Genomic DNA, 22524 nt, shown 5'->3' with positions numbered 1-22524 from the left:
TAAACTGTGTGGGCTTGATGATTTGTCTGTGTATGCCCTCCTCTTTCTCCCCCATTAGAAGGGAAGCAGGGGTGCGTTCTGACCTGTGGCCTGGTGCCCTTCCTATAGTAGGTGCTCAGTGAGAATGAATGAATGAATGAATGGGGAGTGCAGCAGCAATCCTGAGAAGGGGGGGCTCTGTGACCATGGGAGGCAGCAGGAAAGGTCTCTTGGGTCCCCATCCTCTTCCTTTTCTGGGTCACCATCCTCCTCACCACTGTGTGGACAGGTGTGGAGAGCCTAGCATTATCAAGTAGGTGCCTCTCTATTGCAGCTCTGCACCCCTGCTGGAGAAGGGGAGGCGGGGAGACTTTCCCACCCTGGGCAGCTGCCCCTCCCCCCTGCCTCCTTGGGCTGCTCCCATACTTTCCCATCTTTCCAAGAGACCCCAGCCCCCCATCTGAGAAGCCCTGGTGATCAGCTCTGCAGAGGAGGCAAGTTTTAGATGCAAAGTGCATTTGCAAGATTTGCAAAACATTTTCTCCCTGGGTTGTAAATCAAGGGCTTTAAGAATTGTAAACCGGCTGGAGTGCAGAGTTCATGTATGTCTGGAAAAAAACACCATCGTGATTTGCCTTGTGAACTCAAGAGGAGAATTCCACGTCGCTTACTTTCATCAGAGATACCGAGACAGCATGAAGTTTCCCGGGGAAGGTGTTGCTCGGAGGCATCTGCGGTAGGGTTCCCCTTCCCTGGGAGCGAAGGGGGGCAGCTGGGTTCCAGTGTCTGAGAGCCCTAGGGCAATTTCCCAGGGTGAAGGAGGGAGTTGCTTCTTTGTGTTAGAATTTCCTAAGGGCTCCCTCTCCTCCCCATTCCCTCTGTTTGTGTCAGGCTCCTCATATTCAGGTGACTCCAAAGCCACCAAGACCTCTGATTGCCGCAGGTCTGGAATCCTTGCTGGCCATTGCCTTCCCACCATGAATTGGGCTCAACTCAGGTATGATTTGCTTGACTGCCAGGGGACATGACTGCCAAGGGACACTCTTGCGTCTTCTACAGGACGGTGAAAAGGAAGTGGACGATCCAGTCTCTGGATCTGAAAGGGGGCATGGGGGTGGCTTGGGTTTGAGAGCCTGCTCGAACCTCCTGTGTAACCTTGAAATGGTCAGCTTGGCTCAGTGTCTCCATCTGTGACATGGGAGTGGCTGTGAGGATAAATGGGCCGTGTGTCAAGGTCTTGGAAAAGTGTGTGGTCCACAATAAACACTCCGGAAGTGTTGTTCTTGGAAGGAGCCCTCCTGGGAAAGGCAGGCCAGGGTGTTGGCTGTCCTTGGCCCCCGGGCAGCCTGGGTGCTGTGTGTCACTTGAAGTAGCTACCTTAGTGTTGAACCCATTTCTTTACCTGCAAATCGAGGGGCTGAGACAGATTGTTCCCAGGCTCTCAGGAGGAGAAAGCTGGGATTCACTGAAGGGAATTGGTAAAATGTAGATTTCATTTCCTGTTGCTTGGTTTTTGGCCAAAAGGACTCCTTGCTGCAGGGGAAGGGAAGTCTCTTTATTTCTCAAAACTCTTTTCCGGTTGTCTGGTGCAGGCTTTGACAAGTGTAAGGAGAGTCTTCCCGTGTGGAGGTCATTACCTTCCCCGTTCTCTGGTCCCGTCAGATCTGTATACACTCTCCTTCAGCTCAAGGCAGGCACTGCTTTTTCAAGCATGTCTGTGAGGTGGGTTCTGTGCTAGATTCTGTGTGAGATAGAAAATTCTCACCTTCAAAGAACCTATCAGTTTTCTCATGTGGAAAACAGGATGGTAATAGTAGAACATACCTCCTAGGTGGATAATTACCTTGTAATGGTTCTTAGCAGAGTTGAAAGTGAACTTCTCCTTCATCTAGCAGAAGTGGTGGGAGGGAAGAGGCTCACACTCCGTTGACTAGGTGAGCTCCGAGCCCAGCATGTAGATATGTTTGAATGGAAAGGCAGGGCAAGGATGTGCTTGCTCTAGGGAGAACCCCAGCTTGCATTTTCTTCCTGATCCTACGATATCTGTTTGACAGGCAGAATCAAATGGGACGTCCAGGGGACGCCTGGGTGGCTCAGGCGGTTAAGCGTCCGACTCTTGATTCTCTGCTCAGGTTGTGATCTCGCAGTTCGTGAGTTCCAGCTCCATGTTGGGCTCTGTACTGACAGTGCAGAGCCTGCTTGGGTTTCTCTTTCTCTCCTTCTCTTTCTGCCTCTCTCTCTCTCTCAAAATAAGTAAATAAACTTAAAAAAAGAAAGGGACGTTGAGGGAGGGGACAAGTTTGTGAATGGGCATGCAAGCAGCTGATAGCAGAAATCCTAGAGAGGGGAGGAATTAAATGGAAATCTCCACTGAGTCCCATCCACCTTCTCGAATGTGTAGGAAGGTCCAAAGCAGATGGAGGGTCCGTTCCCTAACAGTATTAATAGCAGGAACATTTATTGAGTGACAAGTTTGTGCCAGGCACTACTATGAGTATTTTACATGCCTTCTCTCCTCTCCTCTATCATGTTCATTTTGCAGATGAGGAAGAAGAGTCTTAGAAACATCAAATGACTTGGGGTGCCTGGGTGGCTCAGTCAGTTGAGCGTCCGACTTCGGCTCAGGTTATGATCTCATGGTTCATGGGTTCGAGCCCCGTGTCGGGCTCTGTGCTGACAGCTAGCTCAGAGCCTGGATCCTGTTTCAGATTCTGTGTCTCCCTCTCTCTCTGACCCTCCTCTGCTCATGCTATCTCTGTCTCTCTCAGAAATAAATAAAACATTAAAAAAAAAAAAGAAACATCAAATGACTTGCCCAAAGTCTCAGAGCTGGGATGTAGGGCAGGGCTATCTGACTTCAGAGTCATGGTCATAATCACTGGGTTCCCTAGCCTTTCATGGGTATGGGACCTTGGAAGCTTCTGGAGCCTCCTGCTCTGTTTTTTTATTACCCCCCCCCCCACAGTGGATGGTGAACACCCACTGAACCCAGGCTCAGAGAAGTGGCCTCCAAGCTTGTGAACATGGTAGCTAGAGGAACTTTCTTCCATGATCTCGGTTGTCTTTCTCGTTTATGTTCTCCGGGTGCCTAGTTCAGGGCCTCACACACAAGAATGCAACACATGCTTGCCGAATGGCTTGGGGGTGTTATGAGTCAGTGCATAGTATCAGGAGTCTTGGGGTCCATCCCATTCTTGCCATAACTGGAGCAGTGTGACCTGGGGCAAGATCTGTCCCTGCTGCAGGTGCATCTAAATTGTGTGTAAGATGAGGGTTCTGGGACAGATTTTTGTGTCAGGATTCGTTATTTGTCGAGGGCCAGCTGTGTGTCAGCCACTGCTCTGCTCTGGGTGATAGAGAGTGCGGTCAGACAATGCGGTTCCTGCTCTCCCAGAGCCCCCTTCCCAGTCTCTTCCAGAGTCTGCCTCCGGTGAGTCTGTGTCTTGTGCCCACATTGTCTAAAGTGGCAGTCACCGAGGCTTCCTTGTTAGTCTTCCCTCGCTAGAATGCTAGAATGCAGGCTCTGCCAGGGCAGGAGGTTTTCGTCGGTTTTGCTTACCCGTGTATCCCGAACGCCTAGCCCAGTGCCTGGCGAGTAAACGTCGGTGATGTGCATGCACACACGCGTGCCTGAATGAATGATTCAGATCTCTCTCTTGCTACTAAAATCTCTGCATGTGAAAGTTCTGAAGCTAACGCCCAAGAAGAAAATTAAGGCACAGAAGCACCATGTTCCAGGAAAGACTCCGTCTCTATAAAAACAAGATGCAGCCGAGGTTGGGAAAGCAGGTTTATTATCTCTGCTAGCTGTGGGATTAGGGAGTCAGGCAGGATTCCGCCATTTGTCATCTGGTGATGCTTTTTGCAAACCACAGAGAAAACAAAACNCCACCCCACATGCCTTCTTTATTTCAAGCAGAAAACGCACTTGCTTCTTAAAACAGCTCACGAAGGAAAAAATTATAACAAATATCTTGCATTTCTCTGGTGGCGGCGCAGCCTGAATTCCTTTCAGCCCTACAATGAGTTCTAATTTTATGAAATGTTTGGATTAGCCACCAATTTTCCGGTGGAATTTAGGAGGCTTGACTTCGTCCTTATTCTTGAAGCGGAGAAATCTCATAAAATCCGTGCAGTGTCTTGGCCCCAGTGGGACGTTCCAGCCAAGGACAGAATGACCGACCGACAACAGAGTGGCGGGTGGAGGGAGATCTCTCTGGCAGCTGTGGGCAGGCTTTGCGGGCGGTGGTGTGTTTCTGAACCGCAGTCTCTGGGGTTTGGCTGGGCTGCATACCTCTTCCAACTGATCATGGGCTATAAAAATTCCAGCCTGAGCACAATGCCTTGTACCTGACCTTGTTCTTTCAATTCTTGGAGCCAGGGAACATTAGGGCATCTGGTAATTGGGTGAGAGGCATTTGATAACACATGGTGCTCTAGGCGCCCACCCCGCCTCCCCGCCTCCTAGTACATACTGCCTGTGTTATCATTTCCCGTTTACATTTCTTGTCCTGCCTCTAGACCTGCACTGTCTAATTAGGACACACGTGGCTGTTAAAATTAATTACAATTAAAATGAAAATTTCGGTTCCTTAGTCACACGAGCCACCTTTTAAGTGCCTGATAACCCTTTGTGGCCAGTGCCTGTCATTGGACAGTGCTCAGAATGTTTTTTTTGAGCACATCATCATAGAAATTCTGAAGGGCAGCACTGCTCTAGATGCGGAGTTTAATGAGAGCAGCATGGGGGCACCCCGATGGCTCAGTCGGTTAAGCATCCGACTTTGGCTCATGTCATGATCTCATGGTTCGTGAGTTCAAGCCCTGCATTGGGATCTGTGTTGACAGCTTGGAGCCTGGAGCCTGCTTTGGATTCTGTGTCTCCTTTTCTCTCTGCCCCTCTCTCGCTAATGCTCGTGCGCACTCTCTCTCTCAAAAATAAATAAATGTTAAAAAAAAAAATGAGAGCAGCGTGCCACCCCTTACTTGGCATTATTAGCTCCATACGCAGTGCTTGTCACTCTGTAATTACCTGTGAGCAACCTCATTCATCATGTTTTCTGTATCTTGGGTCTAGAACACTGCCTGGTATGTTGTAAGCACCCAGTAAAGATTTTTAGAATGAAGCATTGCTTTGCATGTGTTAACCTACACATAGTGGGACTTCAAATAATTGAACCAACACTTAAGAGAGGTGTAACCATTGAGTGGATTCACCTGGTATTTGTTGAGCAGGTTCTGTGTATCAGGCATTGTGGGAGGCTCCGGTGGGAGGAGGGATACAGACTCGGATCCTCTAGCTTAGCCAATCCAGTGGTTCTTTAATTTGCAGTGTCATGTGAATCTCCTGGGTGTGCTTGTCGAAATGCACATCCTTGGCATCTACCCCAGAGAGTCAGATCTAGCATGGCTGGGGTGGGACTTTGGGGGACCCGGGAATGAATCTTCAGCATTTTAACCCAGCAGCTCAGGTGAACGGGATGGGGCTGGTTCGTGGTCTCTACTTTGAAAAACACAGCTCTGGATAATGGGTAGCTAGTTGCTGTATTCATCTGGATACACCGCCCCACTTTCTTCAGTGCACACCTTCTCGTGTCATAACCAAGTGCCCTGAGACCTTTGGGTTCTTATATTGGGCCTGAAGCTTGAGGTCTCTTTGCCTGATAGCCTCCCATGGGATAATAATGATGGCAAACAATTACATAGCAGCAATCGTGCCCGGCTGTAGCTTAAGCATGTTAAATCGCTGACCTAAATTCATCCCCGTGGTGACTCTAAGAGGTGTACACCGTGACCCTTCCCATTTTACAGTGGTTAGACCGAGGGACAGAAAATTAAGTCACTTGCCCACATTTGCAGTCCTCGTAGGTGGGATTCAGACCCTGAAAGTCTGTGACGCTGTTGTTCACAGTCACTGGGCTTTGAGCACCTGCCTCCTGAATGTTGAATGGGTCTTTATATCCTTTTCTGCCAGTTGCTTGGAATCAAAGTTCAGGTGTGTTTATGAAATGCCTGTTGAGGGGATTAACACGTGTGGGTATCATGAGCTCTGTTGAGCTACAATTCCCATTCCTGGCCTCAAGGAGCAGAAGTAACTCATTCATTTGGCAGATACTCCCTTGAGCCCACTACGTGCCAGCCCTGCACGGTGCTGCAGGTGTAAGAGACTTGCACCTGACCTAACAGGGGACACGGGGGACGGGCAGGGGCTTCCTGAGAAAGTGTCACACCCGGGATAGGTTTTCTTCTGGACAGAGAAGGCAAAGCAGATCCTACAAACTATGTGTTCCCTCTAGTTTTGCCGCTTGTGATTCCCAGTTTTTTACATAGTTCCACTATATGCCTGTTTCACCTGGTAGGGATTCTGTGCGTACGTGCGTTTGTGTGTGTGTGTGTGTGTGTGTGTGAGATAGGGGCCTTTTCCCCACCATTTTTAACCACTTAGAAATTCAGGAAACCCCTTAGGGTGGGGAACGGCCCAGAATTCTTGACTCACTTGTGAGAATCTTGAAAGATAGACACTTAGATAGAAAGATAGACACAGGCACTCCATATGCATCTCCTGTAAGACTGAAGGAGGGCAGCTGACAGGTGTCTTCTTTCGCAGCAGCTTTGTCATGGGGTGATGTTAACTACCAATTTGCGGTTAAAGAAGTTGATGATCAGAAACAGTAGCTGATCTGCCCATGGGGGTCAAGGAAGCACCTGGGTTAACTCTGGTCCATCCGACTCTGCTGAGGGCAATTCCCACTATACCACTTGTTCTCAGTCCTGGCTGCGCAGTAGAATAACCTTTCGAAAGTTCTCTGGAGATGGGGCCCGGGCATCAGCACTTTTGAACAGTTCCCCAAGGTCACCGTCATGCACTGAGTTGAGAGCCCGTGGCCGGCGCACGCTGACTGCAGAGAGACAGTCTGCACTCCTGAGAGGACGCCCCCATCAGCGCCTGGCCAAGTGGGCACCTTCCCCACAAGAAGGCAAGTCCCCTCCCTGAGCCTTTCCCCTGGTATGCTCTCTCCAGGGAGCACTGGTGTGTCCGAGGCCATCCCACTGGACCTGGGCCGGGACCTTTTGCTCTGTTGCATCAGAGGCTGCCCGTAAATCGGCAGCTGGCTTGTTTTCTTTCTAGGCCCCAGTTGTAGTGACCTTTGTGTGTCTGTTTATTTCAGGGAAATAGGTCCATGCTGCAAAATCGATTCCCTGGGGGCTACAGAAGTACATTTGGAGGGATTTCTTTTAGTGGGGTGACCTGAAATGTCCTCTTGAAAGAAGCCACAGCTGGTCCCCTTCTCCCAGCCCCTTCTCCCTCTACCCTCTGACCTTGTCCTCTCGACCTCTCAAGATTTTGAAGGTTTCACTGTAATTTTCTTACACATATCTCTGCGTAAGGCCTATTTGTTAACAATAATAATAAAAGTAATTTGGAGCACTTAGCATCATTGAGCACACTGCTGGGCATTTTCTCTGTGTTATTGTATTTTGCCTTTTCTTGGCAGTGAGAGAGTAAAATCTGCCATCTGGGGCTTTTTATCCCTAGAATGGAAGGGCTTATAATCACGTCACGATTTGCTGGCCTTGTTGGAGAATGAGGAGTTCCACGGACTGTAGAGGCCGCCATATTGGGGCAGTCATCTTGGCGGGGATGACAGTGGGCAATTGGCTTAACAGAGCGTGTAGGGGGAGCAGAGGGAGTCCCCGGTGTCCAACCGGCCCTCAGTCCCAGTCAAAGAAATGGAGGATACGGGTCAATCTGATGCACTGGGTAAGTGGACATACTAAACCACCAGAGAGAAATCTTAGTGTATTTTTGCAGGTAATTGAAGCTCATCCATTGAAGAGCCAAGCTTTTAAAAAAATTATAGCCATTTATGATGGAAATCTTTTGTGCTTTCTTTCCTTCTTAAAACAAAGTACCTTGAAAGTTAGACCTTTTTTTCCCCTCCATATCTTTGGGGAACTTCTCCTAAATGATCTTCAGAACTTTATTTTGGAATTCTCGTGTCTGCAATTTGTAGTTTGTCTGGCTTCTCCCTCATCAGCTTTCATTGCTTTTTGTGACCTTTTTAAATGATAAAATTCTTCTTTCCCTATAGAAAAAATAATGCGTGCCCAATACCGAAAGCTCACACGACACAGACAAGTTAAAGCTGAAAGGTAACGTTAGTAATCCTGTCTTGATTCTATCAGTGGGGCTGCCTCTGGCGGCTTTCTACTTCCATTTTTCCACTTCCCCAAAGATTTGCTGTGACCACGCTTGTTATAAATATTAGTAGGAAAATTGTGGGTTACCATCTGTGGGGGCTCAGTGCATGGATTTGATGACATTTCTTGGGTGGCTTTCCTAAGGGTTTATTTCCCTTCCTCGTATAATCTTCACAGCTGAACAGGCCCTGAGAGTGACTTTTGTGAACTTCCGTTTTCTCATGTGACAGGATGAACCATCGTGGGGGGCGTAGGGCTGGCCAGGGTCACCCAGGGAGCACGTGGCCAAGCTGGGTCCAGGACATTTTCCATTTCACCATCTCTTCCCTGTGTTTTAGAGTGTGGGTTAAGGGAGAAGTGGCGTTGGAATGAAGGAGATACTGCTGTATTTGAATAACTAAGACCAGGAAAAGACCTTACCTTTACCTCAAGGGTGCTCCAAGGACAGCTTTTTACACTTCTTTTCCGCGGGAGTAAGAAGCAGAACGTGGCATCCTATTCGGCACGCCAGACCCCCTCTCTGTTTGAACATCAGTCTTAGATTAATACCGAGATGGACTCAGAAACACACTTGAAAGCAACTTGCATTATTATCCATACATAGCTTACATTTTATGACCTGCTTAAAGATGCAGGGAGTGTAAATCTTGGGGAAGACTGTCTTATTTACTTGTTCGTCTTTTCTGCAGATGGGATGCTTGCATCAGACCCGGGCTGGCCTCAGATGTCTGATCCAGGACATTTTAGCTGAACTGTATGAGTCCATTAAACAAATGTAAGGGTTTTTGGGAAAGAAGGGCTGTGTCTCAAACCAAATGTTTTACATAGAGAACATCTGGGGAATATTGGTATTTGTGTGTACAGTACATCAGAAAGCAGCTTGGTGGGGTTCAGCTGGGATGTTTCTGGCCTGTGGTTGCTGGATTTGACAGTTTTGTTGTAAGGGAAAAGTTCTTATGAAGTGCTGCCATAAAGGCGAGGCTCGCTCCAGGAAGGGCTGTCCGCGCTTAGCCGCGCACTCAAGTTGTTCTGATTACTCCCTGGCCGGCTCGTCCACGAAATCTGAACAGTCTGATATCCGAGCTAGTTCTCCCCAAGGCCGAACCTCTGGAGAAGGGAGAGTCACAATGCCAGGCCTCAGGCTCTTTCTTCTCTGCCCCATGGTTCTGGAGGTTTGATGAAATGTAGGAACAGGTGTGACCCAGCAGGGGCAGCCCCGGCCACCAAATCCAAGGACCTGGGATGACCTTTGCATGTTGCATTTATGACCCAGTGGGGGCTCAGGGAGTCCCTTTCTCTGAGTTTCAATTTTCCAGTCCTGCGAAACGAGTAGCCTGTTGCACGGTGTGGTGGGGAGGGTACAGGAAAGTGGGGCAGCATTTCTAACATAGCATATGGGGGTCGTTTGCACTCCCTGGTGTTGCTTCCAGGGGTTTGTGGTCTTACCCGCAGGCACAGAGGTGATGTGGACTGGAGTGGAATCCGGGATATTGTCTGGGGAGGTTGTCTGACATTAGCAGCTTGTAGATCCTGGGCCAGCTTGGTGGTAGTGGATGGATGTTCTCCTCCTTACAGAAGTTAAGATGACATTATATTCATCATGTCTGATTAAATTCAACACAACAAATATTCATGCAGCGTCTCCTTTGTCCCAGACTCTTTCCTAGATATTGAGGACACAGGGGTGAACGAGGCAGTGAGGGCCTCTGTCCTATAGGCTCTGTTTGCTCTGCGTGGTATTGACCATGAACGATCCTCCCTTTAGCTGGGTTATAGGTTGACTGCGATCTAGGTAGCATAGACGAGGACTGGCGTATTCATGTGCTCGGGCTGCCGTAACAGAATTCCATACACCATGTGGCTTAAATAACAGAAATTAATTTTCTTATGGTTCTGGAGACTAGACATCCAAGATCGGGGTGCCGGCAGGGTTCGGTGTCTGGTGAGGCCTCCCTTCCCTGCATGCAGATGGCCACTTTTGCACTGTGTCCTCACAGCTCTTTTGTGGGTGTCTGCATGCTCTTGGGGGGGTCTCTTCCTCTTTTTATAAGGACACTTGCCCTGTTGGATCAGGGCTCCACCCTTATGGCCTCATTTTCCCTTAATTACCTCCTTAAAGGTGCTGCCTTCAAATATAGTCACATTGGGGTTTAGGGCTTCAATGTGTGAATTTTGGGGGACACAATTCAGTCTACAACAACTGGTAAATATTTTATAGATGTGAACATTCTTTGGCAGAGAATAATGGCTAGACTTTTCCAACCAAAATAGGTCAAAATGATCCTTACTGAACCCCCAATCGTCCAGAAAAAAAAAAAAAAAAAGACAAAGCTGCACAGTAATAGGATACGGCTTTATTGTGGTGTAAGAGGGGATTATTGTAAAAATTACATCTGGATGGTTCCTGAGGATGGCATCTTGACTCATACCAGTCAAGTGAGACATGGCCCATTTTATGGAGGAGGTGACTGAGTGTAAGGCATGCACTATGTGTGAGCAAAAGGGACAGTGGAGATGTGTCCTTTTTAGGGATGGAAAAATGAATGAGTAAAGTGAGACTCAATTTTGGTCTTACTTAGGAGTGTGAGTGAGGCGCAGAGGTAGATGTGGGGGAGGGTGATGCATGGGAGGGCTTCTCAGGAGGCCCCACCTCGGCACACATACACCAGTTCACCTGTGACCTCACAGAAAGACACTTTTCAGGGAAGGGTCTTAGAGTCCTAGAAAAAGCATCTTTTTGGCCAAACTTTAGGGTCATGTGTTTACCTATTGACCCGAGGAGGGCGAAGTATCTTGACTGGTAGTCTCCTTGTCTGTGCCAAACCCTGTGTATCTTCTGGTCCCATCCCCCATCCCACCTGCTCCCAGCCACCCGCCCTGGCTTCTCTAGCCCACAACACCACGGGTGCTTGCCTACTTTGTTACCTTGTTCTCTTTCTCACACCAATGCATTGACATCTCCCTGTAGAAGTTAGGGGCCTTGGCTGCTAATGACAGAAATGGACTCTGTGACTCATTTAAGGAGAAAATGAATTTATAAGGTCTGGTGTATCCCACAGGACCAGGCTGGGGGAAGGAAAAAACCCAAGAAGCCCTGAGGGAGTAAGTAGGAGGCACTGCGAATGGATGATCTCTTCAGAGATTGTTGTTGGGATGAATGCCCCAGCCATTTTCAAACCACTCAAAATTCAATTCTGGGGAAAGAGCATCTTCTTAGCCAAATTATAGGACCATGGCTCCACTCACTGGCATTGGGAGGGTGCTTTATCTCCACTGACAGTCTCTTTAAAACTGCACCTAAGGGCATCCCCAGAGCAGAGTCAGCGTGTTTCTGCCATTAGAAGGATGAATGGGTGCAGGACAGGGAGGAGCACCCATGTCCACCTCCTTTTCCAATTGGATTATGAGCAACTTGAAGGCGATGTCTGGGTCATGTTCTGCAGGGCCTGGACAAGTGCCTTATCTGGAGCAGATTTCCCAAAATTGCTTGCTAGAGAATTGACTCATGATTGCATCATTTGGGGGACACACCTCCCAGACCCTCCTCCTAATTCTGCATCTTGCCCAAGTGCATTGGCCTGGCTCACGGAGAAAAGCAAGGAACACCAACGGATGTGCTTCTGAGGATGGAAGCATTTAAACATCAGCTTAAAACAAGACTTAGAGTGGGGGTAGGGTGGTATCTTCAGAGACTCTGATGCAGCTTATGTTTATCAGATACCCACTATGGGCCTGGCACTGAGGCACTTGCTTTGTGGCTGTGGTGCAGAGCTTAAGAATACGGTTTCCAGGTTTAGTGAGACCCAGCTATCCTCTGTATTAGTTGTGTGCCCTCGGGCGAGTTACTTCACCTCCCTCAGACTCCATTTATATTCATGGAGAAAGCAGAAATAATGACATTTTTGCAAGAATTTAATGAGTGAAAGGTTGAGAAACAGTGTGGTGCCCAGTGCCTGGCCCAAGTCAGGACTTATAACCAGTAATTATTAGGTTTGCTCTCAGCCATTGTAAGTTATCTCCCAGCCCTTCTGGGTGGGTACTATTATTATCTCCATTTTATTGATTTATTTATTAGCTTGTAAATAATGGAAATTTATTTTTCACAGTTTCGAAGGCTGAAGTTCAAGATCAGGTGCCTGGGGATTCTGTGTCTGGGGACGGCTCCCTCCCTGGTTTATAGAGGACCATCTTCTCACATTGTCCCCGCTTGTCAGAAGGGACCAGAGAGCTCTCTGGGGTCTCTTTTCTAAAGGCACTAATCCCATTCTTGAGGTCTTCACCCTCACGACCTAATCACTCCCTGAAGGCTGCATTTCTAAGTTACTATCATGTTATCTCCATTTTAGAGACAAGGTCTGGCTCTGTGATTCCAGGACAAGTAGGGATTCAACACTTGAGAGATAAAGAAAAGAAGAATCAGTGGCAGATGGCTATGGTTTGACATTAAAAAAAATTTTCTTTTTACATTTATTTATTTTTGAGAGACAGAGAGAGTCAGAGCACAAGTGGGGGAGGGGCAAAGAGAGACTGAGACATGGAATCGGAAGCAGGCTCCAGGCTCCGAGCTGTCAGCACAGAGCCCGACGCAGGGCTCAAACCCACGAACCATGAGATCGTCACCTGAGTCGAAGTCAGACATTTAACCGACTGAGCCACCCAGGCACCCCTGGTTTGACAGTTTTTAAGGGTTCTTTCTGCCCACCCCCCAGCTGTATTGAGATATTGTTGACATATAACATGTGTAAGTTTAAGGTGTAGAATGTGATGACTTTATACATGTATATATTGCAAAATGTTAACCCTTAGTTAACCCTTCCATCCCCTCACATAACTATCATTGTGTGTGTGTGTCTGCATGCGCACACGCACACACACACGGTTTAACGCAAGGTGATAACATTTAAGATCTCCTCTCTTTAACAACTTTCAAGTACATAAGGCACTATTGTTAACTGTGGTCATTACACTGCACGTCAGGTCCCCAGAACTTATTCATCTTACAGTTGGAAGTTTGTGCCCTTTGACCAACACCTCCCATTTCCTGACCCCTCGGGCCCTGGCAACCACCAGCGTATTCTCTTTCTATGAGGTTTGCTTTATTAGATTCCACGTGTAAGTGAGATCACACAGTATTTGCCTTTCCCTATCTGATTTATTTCACCTAGCAGAATGTTCAGGGTCACAGCTCTTTGCCTGCAAGGCACTGGAGGTCAGGTGAGAAAAACGGAAATGGTCTCTGTGTGAATGGCAACCGAGGTTCAGAACGTAGACCTATATCTGCATTATGGGGGCTCCTGGTAGGGACAGATCTGGAGGAGCTGGTCAGCTGAAGAAGCTAATTGCAGGTGATAGGGTGAGGAGGGACCCGGCAGAGAAAATGACAAGCACAGGTGTCCAGAAGCGTCACGGTCTCTGCCCAGGCTGTTCTTTGGGTCCCTGTAAGAACCACAGCCCCCTCCCCCACTCCGTGAGGGTAGGAACTGAGTGATGGGTGTTGGACAAAACTCATGGAGGTAACCTGCCTAATGGGTGCCGGAGATGCTGGCTGGGGACTGAGCGTGCTCCTGGGGGCAGGCTGACATCGCCTGGGGCTGGGCACACAGAGCTGGAGGTGCTGCTGTGACGGGCTTGCCTGGCGGGTTTGGAGGCGGGTGATTAGTGGGCTGGGAAGCATCTGGGTGGCTTGTGCAATGGGTTCTGGGGCAGGGCCCAGCCTGCTCACTCTCTGGGTAATGGACAATGAGAGCTTCCTTTGGAAGGAAAAGAAACTGGTTTGTGAGGAGATGCCGAACGAAGCCCCCAGGGGGACGGATTGTAGCTCATCTGGATTGTAGCTCATCCACTGTTCCTTACCTGTCCGGTGTATCTTTGCACACTCTGATTGCCATGATTCAGCTTTCCGAATAGGAGCTCTGTCGGGATTAAAAATAACGTCTGAAGAATCTTTCCTTTCACTTATTTATAAAATCATCCACAGTTAAAACACGCAATATAATTTAAAGCCACACTTTTTTTTTTTTTTTTGCTGTACATTCTATATACATCACCATCTTAAGAAATTCAAAAAACTTTTTTTTCTTTGTTCTGCTCACCTGGATCAGCTAAATTCAAGTGACAAATTTGTTTGTTTTTTTTTGCCCCTTCTTTGGATAACTGATTGTGTTTCCTAGGTCTTTTGTGGCCCCTGTGCATTGTTTCCAAGGTGAGTGATTCAGTAGCAACCTGAAGTTAACATTTAAAAGCACTGTTTTCAGTGAATTAAGAAATAATGGGATAGAAACCTCCCAAGTCTGCCTCTCCACGTGTGATCTCAAATCAGGCTTCAGAAATTGGAACAAGGTTTGGACCGAGTTGGACTAAAGACCGCGGGCATGTCTGTGGGAGGACAGTCCCCTGGCTTTAGATGGAGGTGAGATAGTGTCCGTGCCGTGAGACAGGCCCTAATTTGCCAGCACGCTTGGGAGTATCCTTCACTCTCCATTTTGGCAAATTGCTAACGCAGCAGGTCTGGGGCTTGGCTGCTCTGGGGCCTGCCTCACCCAGGCATGGCTAACGTTTGGGTGGCCGTTTTAGCCCTGCTGCTAGTTGTGTTGGAATTTGATTAGCCCTCCTTGCCTGGATTGTTCATCCCAGACCAAAGTGAGATTCTGGATTCTTCCTGTAGCTCCAGTGCTGTTATTAACTCCGTGGCCATGGGCCTGTGTTTTCACCTCCCTGGGACTCAGTTTCCTCACCTGTGAAATGAGGGGCTTGGCATAGAGCATTCTGAGGTGCTCGCAGCTCTAACATCTGATGTAACAGTGATCATTACACCTCATGCCCTGTGACTCTTTGCCTCCTCAGCCCTCCATCCGGCACACAATCTGATAAGATCTGGAACAATCTGATGAGAGCTGGAACTCTTATCTGCAGATGAAGAAACTGAGTCAATGACAGGCTTGCCTGAGTACCACTGGACAGGGGCGCCTGGCCAAGTTGCCGTGACTGAGGGCAAGGCCAAGGTGCTGATGTGATTTCTTAGCAGTTCTGGCCGCAGCTCTGCTGGGCTCGGAGGTTGATAAATACAAGTTACACAACCCTAAGCTTTATCCAAGCCGGGTTGCGAATGGTGTCAGAGTGATTGGATGCTACCGGTCGAGGCTGTCCAACCTCCACCCTCCGGCCGGGCCCTTCCTCTCCCTCCCCAGGACGGTTGGAATCTGGAAGAAAAGCAGCTGCACTTTAGAATTCTGAGTTGGTGTTGCATTTGGCTTTCGGAAACGTGAAAGTCCAAAAATAAACAGCTGCCTGGCCGCCCAAGTTCCAGCTAAACAGGCCTGCATATTCCATCTCTCTGTGACTCTGCTGTGCTCTGTGCAGCATCTCTTGTGCTAGCAGAGGGCTTTTCATGCAGCGGGGCTAGGGGTCGGTCATTAGAGCCTCTGTCACAGAGCAGGCAGAACACGGGCTCTGGGGCTTACTTCCTCTCTCCTCCTTTGGGGACATTTACTTTTCCAGGTGGGGAAGCCCCAGGTTGTGTGCAGAGCATGAAGTAACCCGTTAGCAGCCAGCTTCCGGGGCCTCACAGCATGGGAGCAGACCTTCCATTTGCCAGAGGTTAAGTTAATGTGGGTCGCAGAGTCCCCTTGGGAAAGTGGCTAGTGTTCAGTCCCCCTCTGTATAGACGGGCAGTTGGTTAATTTTCATTAATCATCTAATGTTTATTTATTTATTAATGTTTTATTTATTTCTGAGAGAGAGAGAGAGAAACAGCGTGAGCAGGGGAGGATCAGAGAGAGAGGGAGATACAGAATCTGAAGCAGGCTCCAGGCTCTGAGCTGTGAGCACAAAGCCCGATGCGGGGCTCGAACCCACGAACCTTGTGATCATGACCTGAGCCGAAGTCGGACGCTTAACCGACTCAGCCACCCAGGCTCCCCGCTGTCATCTAATGTTTAATATGAGTGCTCAGTGCTTGGGTTACAGCGTAAGACATGCCAACATGGCGACATTAACTCCGGTTTAACATAAAAGCAGTTCTCATGCTTCAAAGTGCGGCAGAATCACCTGAGAAGTTTGTAGCACCTGCTGATGCTGGGATTCAGTACATCTGGGGTGGGGTCCGGAAGCTATATTTTGACAGTCAGTGCCCCCAGCCCCCCTGGGCTGCTGGGGTCTGATGCAGGTGGTGTGCTCGCTCCCCACCCTTTGAGGGAGGAACTGTCCTCCCAGACAATCAGATTATGTGCTCTGAACTGGCTTGTTGCTTGCTTTTGCCACGGCCGCTGTTGCTAACTTTCCACTGGCCTTTTTACCCCCTGCCTTCGATTCCTGCCTGGTCAGCCATGACCACTATCTGGTGTTTACAAACCCCGGCACAGTACAAGGAGTGTAAACGTGCCCATGATTTCCGAGCCATGAATTCCATTTCCCTTGTGGCACCACCCCATGTAATAATGACACGCTTAGCCCAGTCCTTGAAGAGGGGGCGTGGAGAGCAACGGAAGCGTTGTGCATGTAGATAAAAAGCATCCCAGGCCTCTATGGGTTCCTCCTGAGCAGGCCCGGGCCCCGTCGGATAAACAGCTGATTTGCTGTTCAAATTCTGGAAATAGAACACATTTTTCACGGTGGAAGAAAGATCAGCATTGTCTGAGGACACCTCATCTCTGGTGGGGAGTTCTGGGAAATCGAGGATGGAGAACTGACTTACAGAGGATTGTGTTCTCAGAACCTTTTGCAGGATTCAAGGGCTGGTGGTGGTACCCGGGCGATGCCGTGCTTTGAAGAAAAAGCTCTTCCTTACACGCGCCGTGCTCCCTGGCGTCGGGCGCATCTCCTCAGTGCCTGTTGCTACAACTCTTGGCTTCCAACCTGCTTCTGTCTGAAAAAACATCCATGTAATGACATGAATCAACAGGCCGGAGAGGAAGAGGCCCATGGGCCCCGCGGAGGACTTGGCTCAGGTCCCTGTGGGGCCGGTTGCATAATGGCAACTCGCTCGAGTGCTGTCTGGAGTTGGCCGGGCTCCTCACAAAGAGCTGGGGGTCATTTAATTAATTAGGGGCTTTGGCTGCAGGATGGCCTCCTGGGTGGCATCACCGTGGTGATGACTGTGCACAGCCTTTCTGAATGGGAGCCGTTTGGTGATCCTGGTGTCTTTGGATCTGTGTGGCCAGTGTGGACCTGTGCCTTGCCCCGAACTCTGAGCATCCACCAGATAAGAGCAGAAAGCTCTACACCGGCCTCCGCCTTCATCTGGCTGCTCAACTCCACTGCGAGCGGCCTCTGGGCCCCTTGGTGAGAAAAGATCCCCAGGCTCTGACTCGGTGCCCTGCTGGTCCTGTGGAACGTGGCCGGGAATGAGATCACACCTTGTGAATGGCGGGGAAGCTGCCAGCTCCTGTTGCCAGGATTAGAATGCAAGCTTGTTCCTACTAAGTGAGGCTAATGCCGTGTTTATGGTCATGTTTCTTCCTGCTACTCAGCCCCCCCCAATTCTGCCCCCCGAGACCTCACATATGACCCTATAAAACTTCATGTGCTTGGAGGGGTCCTTTCACACTGAGCTTTGAGAGTTTCTGTCACTTGTCATGTTTGCTGTCCACCCCAGCTTTATCCATAGCTTCTAGAATCAGCAGGTTGTGGGCTTCAGCTGCCCCAGGAGAAGTCTTAGCTCGATCTTTTACAAACTGTATGAGTTTGTGCAGATTTTGCCTTTTCTGTGCCTCAGTTTCCTCCTGTGTCAGTTGAGGTTGTAGTTAGGATTAAATGAGATAAGGTCCCTTGACGCATAGTTAACCCTTAATAAATGCTAGTTACCGCTATTATTATTGCCACTGATCTTAAAATGTTGCTGTGTCCCGGCCAAAGGGCATGAAGATCTCACTACTCACAGTGTGGTCCCTGGATCTGCATCACTACCATCACCAGGCAGCTTGCTAGAGGTGCAGAACCCCAGGCCCCACATTAGATCTTTGGATTCGGAATCTGCATTTTAACAAGCTGTCCGTGGCCCCTGTCAGAGAAACACTCTTCTAGGGCAGTCTCTGCAGGCTGACATGTGGCAGTGAATGAGCATCTGGGAGGTGGCCATGGAGGCAAAAGGGCAGTGAGTCTCTTGGTCAGAGCCTGGCAAACATAGAGCCTGCCCAGAAATTCCTGCACTCCCCAAAGCAGGACGGGAAGACGGATGGCTGCCCCGCTCTCTGCAGGCTCGCAGGCTACATGTGAATTTTAACCTGCTCTTGCCTCATTACAAATATGGGGAAGGAGAGGAGGTACGTACGGACAGGGGAGGGGAGAGGCCCGTAAGATGACTTGCTGTGGGTTCATCCCCCCTAAAACATGGTCCAGGACCCTGTATCTGCCAGGCCTCATTTATAGCCCCCACCATTCAGTAAACACCTACTATGCACGAGGCACTTTACTTACGTTATTCTCACTGCTTACAGTGAGAGTGGGCCTTGCTAGCCCCATTTTACTGATGAGGAAACTGAGATCTGCGATGTTCAGGCTCCCCGGACGAGGTCAGCTAGTCAGTAAAAGCCTGGCTTTCGCCACACCTGGCTGCCTCCCAGAATCCCACCCGGTCACCAAGCTCTTAACATTCACAGCAGCCGCAGTGGCAAAGGACACCCAGCAGGCTGCGGAACAGGTGGTTAATGGTGATTATTGCAAAAAGGAAAAACTGCCTCCGTGGAAGAGGAGGCTGGGCCTGTTACATTTAACAAGGGATGGGACTGGCCGGGCTCAGTCTGCCTCTTAAACAGGCAGGCACCGCAGGGCAGAATTCACAGGTCCGCGGCCAGCCCCGCTGCTGCATACGGTTTAAACATTAAATGATAGGGTGGCCTTATTTAAAGGCAGACCATTTTATAAGGCACAGGGTGCTGTCTAGACTTGGGAACATTTATGAAAGTGGTTCTACTACGCGTGAGTTCCCGTCACTCTGCAGGCGGAGTGACATCTCTCTGGCTCGTGCAGGAACCAGTTGGAATGTTTGGGGTGGGAGGGTGTATGATTTCAGACATTTGGTAATCTCTTCCTGCTGGGCCCTTTCCTTACCTCTATCTTTCTTTGTCGTGTGGGTGATGACGGAGGGAAACTGGAGAGAGGGTTTCTTTGCCTCTGCCTGTTTCTTCATGGCAAAGAGGAAAACTACATAATCGTTTGTGTAATTTCTGCGTATTGCCCGTGTCCACCCCCTCCCCTGCTCTCTCCCCTCCTCTCCCCCCCCCAACGTTGAGGGCTGGGGCAGAATCTTGCTGGTTTTCCCTTTTGTGTAGTCCCAGCACTGTGCTCGGTACCTGGTAGGTGCCCAAAAGGAGTGAGTGAGTGAACAGTCCAGATGCGGAGAGGCTGAAGTGGCTGTCTTGAGGCCATCTTCTGACTATTCTATTCCCCTGCTCGCCTGCACGGGTGACCATAAGAAGGAGATGGGGGAGGCATAGTCCTGGGGCTGCTTTTGAGGCCCCAGTTGCTTCATCCTTCTGTCTGGCCTCAGACTCAGACGCCACAGTGATCATGAGCTTCCTGACGTTTCGGATGAGGGTACAGTTTAAAGACCTGAGAGAGATTCTCCTGACCTTTATTTACTTAGGGGAACCTACGTATCTCCATTCCCTAGGCCGTCACTTGCTGGCCCATGAGGAACTGGGAAGAATTCAAGTGTGCTCCAAGAATGAAAAGAAGGAAGGCCCAAAGGCCCTATTAGGGGGCACTCTCTTTAGGCTAAAGATGCTGCCATTTATTCAATACTTATCCTGGGCCAGGCATGTCCCAAGCACCTGACATTTAATCCTCACAGGGTACCTGTGAGGCAGGTATTCTTCTTTCCCTACTTGATGGATGAGGAAACTGGAGCACAGAAAGGTTATGTCACCTACCCAAGGTCACACAGCTAATGGGTGGTTTTAGCCAGGACTCAGAGCCACATCCCTGACCATTATGGAACATTCGCCGTGTGCTGGCTCACTTTATCCTTCGACTTTGTGAAGCAGGCACCACCTTACATTATAGGAGCTACATTTATAGATCTCTTTCTCCTTTTATAAACAACTCTTTTAAAAATGTGACAACCGGGACGCCTGGGTGGCTTAGTCGGTTAAGCGTCCGAATTTCGCTTAGGTCATGATCTCGCGGTTCGTGGGTTCGAGCCCCGCGTCGGGCTCTGTGCTGACTGCCAGCTCAGAGCCTGGAGCCTGTTTCTGAGTCTGTATCTCCCTCTGTCTCTGACACTCCCCTGCTCATGCTGTCTCTCTCTCTCTCTCTCCTAGAAATAAATAAAAATATAAAAAAAAAAAATGTGACAACCATTCTTAGCTTTCTGGGTCCTGGAGAAACAGGCCATGAGCTGGATTTGGCCACAGGCTGAATACGTGGCAAATCAAGAAGCATTTCAGATGGTGCAAAATGTCCTCACAAAGATAAAGTGAGGAAAGGCGTGGAGGGAGGGAGGTGGCCAGGAGCAGCCTTATCCCGGAAAGTGGTCGGGGAGGGTCCTCCTAAGGGATCCTGGAGCCAAAGCCTGAATAAGGATGTAAAGATCCGTGATATGTAGAGCCCTTTGCACAACGTCCGCACCGTATAGTAAGTGCTCCATCCCCACCTGCTATTATTACTGTGGTTGTTACTGTGTCCATGGTTGGCCATTAACTGGCCCTGCGGCCTTGGGTGGGTCATCTCACTGCCCTTGGGAGCTGAACCGAGAGTTTCCCCCGGCCTTGACAATTGCATGTTTCTAAGTGATTTCTAGTCTGCCTTCGATGGCCTTCCCACCAACCCTTTGAAAGAAGGGGCAGAATGAGCCCTCTTTTACATTTTCAATAGAAGATTCATTGTAGGAAGAGGGACGCTTTTGTGGCGGGTTATTAACATTTACGGAGCCCTTTTCGTTTCCTCAGTGCTGAGTGGGATTTTGTTAGAATGTGAGCACTTTCCTTTTCATGTGGGGCTGGAAACACCCCCCCTGGCAAGCGGGGCCATGAGGCAGTCAGCCTCCTGCCCCCCTGCTGGCGGGAACTGACAAGTGGGCTTATTTTCTTACCCCCCAGAATGTGGTTACCCTCCCCTGACCCTGGACAGGAAAAGAATTTATTGCTATTGTCATTTGACAATAGAGCCTCCTTGAGGCCAAGTTCAGCCTGCTGCATAATCAAAGGGGTGGCTTCTCCCCTGGCCCATCTTTAGTGCACGGAAGAATGCAGGAGTTAGTCCAATAGCCACCCACATCCTCCGTGGCCTGTGTGTGCTCAGTGTCTGCTTCCTCCGAGAACAAGCTCCCAAGATCGCAGGCCCTGCTCAGACAAATAAAGCCTTCCAGCCATATCTTTACATTTGACGTCAGCACAGGGGGCTTTTCTCGCTGCATACTGAATGGGGCTTTCGGGAGGGCCTGGGGTGGCTTTGAGCCCAGCACCCTGGTGAGAAGGGGCCTTGAAGCTGGAATCTCATTCATCTCTGGGCAGCCCCCTCGGATCCGGCTTCGGGGTCTGCTCCCAGTCTAGGGGAGGATGGTGCCTTTCCCTGGGTTTACAGCACGGCGTTCGTGTTTCTAGTCCTCTCTGTCCATTCTTCCCTTGCCCTTGCAGGAGGATGCCAGAGAAGAACTAGGCCTCTGGGCACGTCTTCGTGGTGGTGTTTGCCTAGAGTGGTCCTCCTTTGCTCCAGTTCCACTGTCACTTCTCTGGTCTGGGCTCCCATCACCTACCCACAGACATCACCCCTGCCTCCCCCTCCTTCCCCTCCTTTCTCCTCCCTCCTCCTTCCCCCTCTATCTACCAGCACCTGCCTGCCTGCCTGCCCACACTAAGGGTTTTTCAGGCCCGTCGTGTGCCAACACAGAGTTAAGCCCTGGAGATAAAGCAGTGAATGAGGTCCTCACTAGTCTAGAGCCAAGTAACGACACAAATACTGATTTCCCTACAGCTGGGGAGGCTTTTGCAAAGGGAGATACGTGGGCCTGCTGGTCCATTTACCTCATTTCTTGGGAGAGCAGCTAATAGCAAAAACAATAATAGGAATAATAATAACAGCTGCCCAATTCTTGTTGAAGCATAGATGGGTTGATTGTAGTTTCCATGTATAGTGCTTGGTGCGGACCCGGTGTGAGCCAGAGGATGTGAACATTCCCAGATGTGAGTACATCCCTGCTGAGGCCGACAGGGCACCCCCCTGTCATAACCGAGGTGTGGCGGTGAGCTGCTGGCAATGAGGACGCTGCCTCTCCGGAGCACTTCATGCCTTTGTGATCCAGAGGGATGGGCTAAATGCCTTGCATCTAGGAGAGGGTGGTCCAGGTGAGAGCTGACGTCACAGGAGGGCCACGTCGGAAGGGACGAAGCTGGCCGTCGGAGCTGGCAG

At 49.6% G+C, this 22524-nt stretch overlaps 1 protein-coding gene across 1 annotated transcript in view; it reads left to right on the top strand.

The window, feature by feature from the left end:
• Window positions 1-22524, top strand: part of NUAK1 (NUAK family kinase 1) — a 72408-nt gene that overhangs the window by 11937 nt on the left and 37947 nt on the right. The gene's annotated exons all lie outside the window — the stretch shown is intronic.

This window comes from Crocuta crocuta, unplaced genomic scaffold (genome assembly GCF_008692635.1).
Source record: "Crocuta crocuta isolate KB4526 unplaced genomic scaffold, BGI_CrCroc_1.0 scaffold193, whole genome shotgun sequence".
In the NCBI taxonomy this organism is placed as follows: Eukaryota; Metazoa; Chordata; class Mammalia; order Carnivora; family Hyaenidae; genus Crocuta; species Crocuta crocuta.
Note: the sequence above shows the minus strand (reverse complement) of the source record. Positions and strands in the feature narration are given on the sequence as shown.